Source organism: Manacus vitellinus, unplaced genomic scaffold, assembly GCF_001715985.3.
Source record: "Manacus vitellinus isolate BGI_N305 unplaced genomic scaffold, ASM171598v3 scaffold_2_pilon, whole genome shotgun sequence".
In the NCBI taxonomy this organism is placed as follows: domain Eukaryota; kingdom Metazoa; phylum Chordata; class Aves; order Passeriformes; family Pipridae; genus Manacus; species Manacus vitellinus.
The window spans coordinates 50,369,358-50,377,272 of record NW_021940208.1 but is presented as its reverse complement, the minus strand read 5'-3'; the positions used below and the strand labels follow the sequence as shown (position 1 = coordinate 50,377,272).

General features: G+C 35.4%; 1 long non-coding RNA gene across 1 annotated transcript; it reads left to right on the top strand.

Annotated features, from left to right (window-relative positions):
• The first annotated feature begins 322 nt into the window (after positions 1-322).
• LOC108639425 lies at positions 323-6,919 on the top strand. The gene is made up of 4 exons (XR_001920463.2): positions 323-476; positions 2,286-2,363; positions 5,124-5,245; positions 6,764-6,919. It is a non-coding gene; the product is annotated as an uncharacterized LOC108639425 (long non-coding RNA).
• Positions 6,920-7,915: the final 996 nt, after the last annotated feature.

Sequence of the window (7,915 nt, the reverse complement as noted above, 5' to 3'; positions counted from 1 at the left end):
ACCTTGACTTCAAATTTGATAAAATGCTTAGCACAGCCCATCTCTGTGCTTAGTATACGAAAAACAAGTGCAATCCCTGGGCAGTGTAGAAAATACTGCAGGACAACTGATAGTCTTCATTGTCATTTATCTTCTTTAGTGTTGAAACTTTGTAAAACCTGGCAAAACACACACACACAAAAAGAAAAGCCAAATAGGGAACTGATAATTGTCAAGGTCAAAAGGACTGTTATTCTTCTTTAAACCTGTCAGCAAAAATAGCAATCGCAAGCTCATTTCTTTTTCTTTGTTTTTTTTTTTTTCCCCAGCTTTACATTTTGACATTTTAAAAGCCCACGTCTAGGTTTTCAAGTGAGCTCTTTCCCCACTGGAATTAGAGATTTAGTTATCAACGCTGAAGGACAATTATATGTAGAGATGGTCAGTTGGATCAGTTTACTCAAGTTCTGAGTGACTGTTTTCCCATGTTTCAAAAAGTAAGTCATTGATATCCATCCTTTTTTTTTTTTTCTTTTCTGGTGAAAGTGTGCTAGTACCTAAGTTTTAGTGTGTTCCAGGAAAGCACTTGGCATATTGTGAGACCTGAAAAATCTCAGAAAAGTTTACGTGGTCTGCCATGAATTCTTATTCTCTAACACGCCTGGCATCTTCTATCTTAATTAAAGTAATCATCCCTGTAAATCATAAAAGAATACATTGAAAAAAAATCTTCTCACATATATTGGCCTCTTAACAAGCAGTAGGTTTTGAACAGAATTGGCACATATATGCATATATATGCAGATTTTTTGTGATTGTTATAGTAAGCAGCAGTCATGGCTCAGGATGGCTAAGAATGGCTAAGCATGACTAAGATTTTTAGAGCGACTCCTGCACTTGTGATGTGTTTTTTCTCCTTTTGACACCCACTCTTGTTTAGTTGGTGGCTAAACATATTGGCTTTGACATTTTCATAACTCTAAAGAAAACATAGTTCATCTGCTCATAATTTGCAGTCTCTCTCTTTCTGTCCTAGATACAAATAAAAAAGCAAAGAAAGAACTTCCTTTTAGACAGTCATAGACAATCACTTAATGGTTTGTAATCAGGAGATTCAAATCTGTTCTTTAATTCTGAAAAATATATTCTGATTGAAGTAAACAGTAGGCAGCGGGATAGCCTCTCTAGCATGTATAATAAGCAGCAGTTCTTAGAGTCGAAACCAATTGCTATCCAGGTAGCTCTTCCAGTGCCCTGTGGCAGCTGTGTTGGGCCAGCTTGAGTCTTGTGATTGTGGGGACAAAACACAACAGCAGCATATCCACACTGTCAAGCCACTCTGTGATCAAGCCTGTTTGCACCCACTCCTGTATTCATGCTCTAACTTGCTACTTTTATTCTTTCTAATTATTCTGTACAAATTAAATTAGATTTGAGAGGACAAAATATCCCATCTGAACCTAGTGTATATTTTATGCTACATGCTATTGCATACTCCAGTGTTTTAGAGGCACTCATTTAAATTCCCCCAGTGAGAAGAGGAAATTAAACATAATTTCTCATGTATGAATGACAGTTTTTCTCTTATTACCTTCTTAGGAGATAGTGATGGCACTACAGCTGGCAGCTGTTTCTCGCACACAATGTGGTTTAGCAGGCTTGTTCTGGGAACATCTACTACAGCAAGTACATGGACAAGACAGGGAGATAAATATTTAGTTTGTAGTTCCTTAGGAACCCTTAGCACAAGGTAATCTATCAAGTTTTTAAGCACTGCCAAGACTTCTGGGCGTGTCAAGAAATATACTTTACGGATGCTTGGAAAATTGTAGTTGGACTTAAGGCCCTTAAGTATCCAATGAATAACAAGTTCATATTCTGATCTTCTGAAGTTTGCACTGTGTTTCACAACTAGATACCTGTGATGTATGGTAAATCCACCACATCCTCTGAGTCTCAGCTCCTTGGCCATAATGTAGGCGTAATAAGAACACTTTATTGTATATGGAATACTCAGTTAACCTTGTTGTGGAGATGGGGAGAAAGCAATCATACAAGTAAATTAATATGTCTAATAGAAAGTGAGAGCCATAAAGGATGTTGGATGTTGCAATTTAAACCATAATATAAGAATTATAATGTTTAAACTTTATTTTTCTAAATATTTTCAAGCTCTTTACAAGCATTTGTACCACATCTATACCGCAAACCCTTTCTGATAACGTATGTGATTTTTCTTTTCAAAAAATTCACATTTTTATACAAACTAAATAAAGAGAAAACTTTTTTCTTTTTTTCTGGCACAGTTTATTCCACCAAGCTAACCAACATAAGCTATGCAAGCAAATTAAACTTGCTACCCAAGGGATGACATATAAACTGGAGTAAGTACCATTATAATTTAACAGGCAAATGTTTTTTTTAATTGTCTAGTACCAACTCTTTCCCACCTGAAAAGGTACAAGAGGCAAAGTGTGATTTGTTTATTTTCGTGAGGTGATATAGTACTGATTTGTTCATAATTGCGAAATCCCAGAGCTATCTTGTGAGTGTCTATGTGGCCCTTGGTAATTTTTGCAATGGCTTTTGTTTGCCCCATTTGTTTAACTTCAATTGCAATTTTTCCTCCAGGAGTTGTCACCTTTCCAATGGATAGCCTGGACTAAGGTTTTACTTTGTCTGTGTTGGTGGGAGCTTTACAATATGCAAGTAGATTAAGCATTTGGATACAGTACATTGATTAGGTGCTTGCTAACTCTTGTTTTCTGGAGCGGTTGGAATGTAGCCATCTAGGCAGTTTTGCAAAGAATATAAAAAACAGGAAAAAAACTCCAACACTTTATGTACCTAGATATGTAGAGCTGACTTTGGAAACTAAGTAACAAGATTAAAAAAAATAAAAAATAATAATTATTAATAATAATAACCAAAAAAATTGGTAATTAGAACACTAATGAGAATCCAGATCAAAATATTGTGCAGCAATACAGTACAACTTAAAGATATTTTTCCATCCTTGAACTCTCCCTACATCTTTTTCTTCAGCAAGTATAGAAGTTAAAAAGTAATATTCCTCCATTCTATCTTCCAGATATCTTACCTCAGGGAAAAAAAGAAAACATTAAGAATTTAACTTACTTAAATAGGGTCTGTTTGTGGTTTTGTACACGTATGTGTGAGACAAAGAAAAGTGGTGTTTTTTTGTTGTTTCATTGCTTCATTACTAACAGTAAAACAAAATAGAAGTATGCTGGTATCCAAACATGCTTCTATTACTACCAGTCTCTAAGGATCAGAAGGTGAAATATGCGTCATAGTACCATTTGAAGCACCAAAGGAAAAGAGCTTTCTTTACTTCCTCTTATTTCTCTAAATTCATTCCATTATGAAAGAAATAATAAAGAAGTTCAAAACTTCAGGAATTTATAGCTGATGAATGTTTTATTTTGTTTCTTCACATTATATTTATTCTGTGACAAAACAATGTACTATATTCCTACAAATCAAAGTAGTAGCATTAGACCTCAATTTTGTACCTGTGCAAGTAGTCATACAGGTGATGATAAGTAATCTGTGTTTGTTGTTACACATTTCCTTTGGAACTGACTTTTTTAGTTCATTTACTTTTTTTTTTTCTCTACTCTTATTTTCTTTTCCAAATGCAGGTTTGGGGTTTGGTGCACATTGCTTCTTTGGTTTGGAGTACATGATTACAAGTATCATAAACCAGAATGTGTAGTCTGACACACTATTACTCCCATATGGTGTCATGACTGCCATCTCTAAGAAAGGACATTTTCCCCACATGAAGATCAGGAAAGCACCTGTCTACAGTAACATTGCTGTAATTTCTCTGTTGGACTGAGAAGAACAGGAGTTAAATTATCTGTGTAGAAACTGAATGATTTGTTGCTATAAAGTCTTTGGGTCAGGTTCCTCATTGATGGGAGCTCCAGCAACTTGTCTCATATACAATATTGACTCTGGAGCAACTATTTTATTGCCTAGAAGAGTGAACAATGAGGCCTCCGGGAGGCAACTCAGCCTGGCCTTAGCTCACTAATAGAGCTGAGGACAGCTTAATTTAGTCTAATCATAATTTGCATGATTTTTCTTCTGCAAATTCCATTATATGAAGTTCTCCTATGAAAAAAATAACCAAAAGCCCAATGGACAGTGCAAGAAGAAAGATAGAGGGCACATCTAATTTTCTTGAAGTTTTAAAAGCCATCCATTTTATATAAAAGAAAATGTAGCTTGTCTTACTTGTTGCTATAGCTGTGGAAATTCTAGATCCCAAACAGAAATGAGATGTTTAATGAAATCTAGGGTGGCTGAGACAATTTGACAATCCCGTGTAACAATTTTAATTAATATTACAGTCCTTTTCCGCTACCCACGCTCCTTGAAAACATACAATTTGGGGATTCCCCACTAGGTCAGTTCTAATACATAGCTCAGACTTGTGTGGTCATCAATGTGAAAAAAGCTGGTTACTTCAGCAGCCTTAGCAAGAAGATGCCAGGATACAACAAACCTCAACCTTTCTTACAGTGTTAGGAATAGCACCAAACATTTCAGGGAGATAAATATTATGTAGGAATAGGTGAAATATCAAGGAAAAAGTTTTGCTTATCATGAACAGTGAGTGAATTACCTCTTTTATTAATTGGGCATGTTTCTGTTGTAGTAAATTAATATAAATGAGTTAATAAGCAGCTGTGAAGAGGTCCCAAATTAGTATGAAAGATATGAGCTATTTATGAAACTATGCTTTTTCTACTAAGCTAACAACCAGCTAGACCATGTGGCCACATTTCAGATTAATTTATAGAGGTGTAAATCTCAGATAACACTGTTGTAAATCTAGAGTAATTCCAGTGAGCACAATGAAGTTACTCACAGCTTGCATTAGTGTAATTGGAATTGGAATACGGTTTGTATTGTAATAAGGCACCAAGTATGTGGCAAAATTCACTTTGCTAGGGAAAAGCCTCTTAAGTTTTTCACTGAAATTTACTTCAGAGGCTAAATAAGAGTAGAGCTGTCTGCCTAATCCCAGAATGGACTAAGTAAATTTATACTGCATTCATTTCACAGAGCTGTTCATTGTTAATGGCAAATTCACTTGTGTGTGCTTCTAGGAGACTGCCTAATTCATACACCGTTTAAAACAGAACCACTGCTGATAGCTGTAATTAGTTCCATAGCAACCCTTCCTCCTGCTGCTGCAAGACTGAGGCTGCTAGTCCAACTCCTATAACAGGTATGTACCAATTAGTAAAGCCTGAACCTAGTCCAGTGATATTGTAATGAAAGGATAACAGTAGAGGAACTGAGTTTATTTTTTTTTGTTTGATCTTTGTTTGCAGAGGTCAACTTTAGAAAAATAGTTGCACTTTGTTTAGGTCCTTTTAAATCTTGTTGTAAATACACTTCCAGTTTTGTAACATTGTGGTTATGGGAAAGCACTCAATGACAGAATAATGGTCAAGAAGTCTTGTATAGGAGATTAATTAGGAAACATTTATCAAATCCAATGTCCTGCTTTATTCTTTCTAAACTTCAAAAGATTTATTCTTAAACAGAAGAAAAAATTCTGAGATCTTAGTAGCTAAGTGTTTACAAAATTAGAAATCTAAGCAATGTTGAGTTTTTTTCCTCTTTCTGTATGAATATAGAGGTAGTTTGCTGGTCAATTTGGGAGGGATAAAACGAAGTATTTACATCTTTTCCTCAAGAAGAAAGTCTCTTTTTCGTCAGTAAGAAAACATCTTATTTTCCTGATCCTTTGTGTTGTTTTCTGTTCACTTGTTAAATTTTACTTGGCACTTGCAAGTATTTGACTCATATTTTTTGCATCTATCTATAGTTTAGTGTTCAGACAACATTTCCTCTGTCTTTTGTAACCTCAGTTTTCAGTACTTTCTTCAAGTCAAAACTAGGAAATGAAATTTATAAATCACAGAAGTAGACTAAAGCTTTTAGGCTACATTTCTGACTTAATCTGCAAGATCTTTTCACATCACTTTTGATACAAAATCCAGTCAATGCAGTTTTGCACATGAATTTCAACTATCTTGAAGAGCCTAGTGAACCAGTCCTTCTAAAGAAAGTTTCTGCATTTTGTATAGTCAAATAGTCTTGGATTTGATCCTAGAGTCAACAAGGGACAGGTGCTTTGAAGGTTATCAGAAGGAGATTATGCACTCATAAGGTGTCTATTTCAAGTTAGATGACTGGTATCTCCCTGTGGTCCTTAACAGTTAGTGAACATTAAGGTTACACAACCAAACGATAATTCTGAAGTAAGCCTCCCAGAATCATGTGTAGGATGGGCACTTGATCCTCAGAAAGGCTGCTTTGCTTATCTCCTACTAACAATTAGCAAGTAGCATTATTTTCTACAGTAAACATAATGCAGCTCTATCCCACACTGATTTCAAGCACACTTTAAAAAATCCAAGTCATAGTTGGTACCTTTACAAGTTTCTTTGGGAACAATTAATAGAAATGATGCTATGTATGGACATGAAACTTATTGTATGTTATTCACCACATATCAAGATCTGAAAAGAAAGTTTTTACTGAACAGAGACCATATGCTTGTGGTAAAATGTGAGTCAGCCTGTGACTTTGCGTAACCCCCCATGGAACTTCCTTGTCACCAGTAAGTTAAAAGAATGAAGTTAGCATGATTTCACTCAATTAGGACATATAGGTTTGGGTTTTTTTCTTTGTTTTGTAAGAATATTCTATACCTGATATACCTCTTATGGTTTAGGAGATATAAAACTATATTTGAAAGAATACTACTGAACAGAACCACACATTATATGGGATGTGCACCAAGATATGATGTGGAAAGAACATGAAGAGTCCTTTGTCAATGCAGTTCATAACTGTGCTAGCACAAGTCTATGTACTCCTTCTTGATTAATAACAAGGTAAGTGAACATACTGATTACACAAACTAGCTCCCCCTTCCTCTGTCTCCATTCTCACCTTCACCCTCTCACCCTCATCACAAAAAAACCAAACCAAACCAAACCACCCACTTTCAGGCATTAAAACCTGGAATCCTAAAACTGTCATTACAAAAAGGTAGTATATTTCCTGAATCACAGACAGCTGACATTGGGGTCACTCTCTTTAATCATGGAAAGAGTGGGGAGTGGTTCCCACCTGGAGAGAGAAAGGAAATAGCATTCCTGTCATCCCAGATTGCTTAAGCATGTTGCTGATACAGCAATGCTATTGACAAGCAGCAGCTGTGGAGGGGGCTCTTGTTATTCCTGTATCTCCACTAGCAAAGAATTCCTCAAAGACAGTGTTGTGATTTTATGGAACCAAAAATATGATAAAAATTGACTGATCTTGCTTAACATATGAAAGAACTGTCCTTTATATAGCAAGCATCTTCTTTCTAAAATATGTAAATCATCATGTTTTCTCTCTACAGATGTAAAAGAGTAAGAAATTTTCCTACAGAAAGAATCAGATTTTGAAATGTTTTAGCTTCCTGAAAGCACTTTAGGAAAAACAAACAACTCCCCTTGCACTTGCAAAAGCCTGTAACCTGTACAGAGAAATATGGCGACCACAAAAAAAATTATATCTTTACAACAGGAAATAGAGAAAAAGAGATTAATAGATACAACTATATAGAATGCATCCTAAAACTGATGAATGAGAGAACCTAGCCCATTTTGTAAGATCAGGTACAGAAAATTCTGTTCAATCAATGAAATAAAGTACTTCCCACAGTGATAAGAATGGTAAAAGAGTCGGAAGAGAAGAGACTAAAATAGAAGGAAAAACACTGAATTCTCTAAGAGAATCAAAATCTGAGAGAATCAAACATGATAAATGGCAAAGGAGGCACTATCATGACTTGCTGTCAGGGAAATGGCTTTGGGTTTTTTTTTTTTTGTTT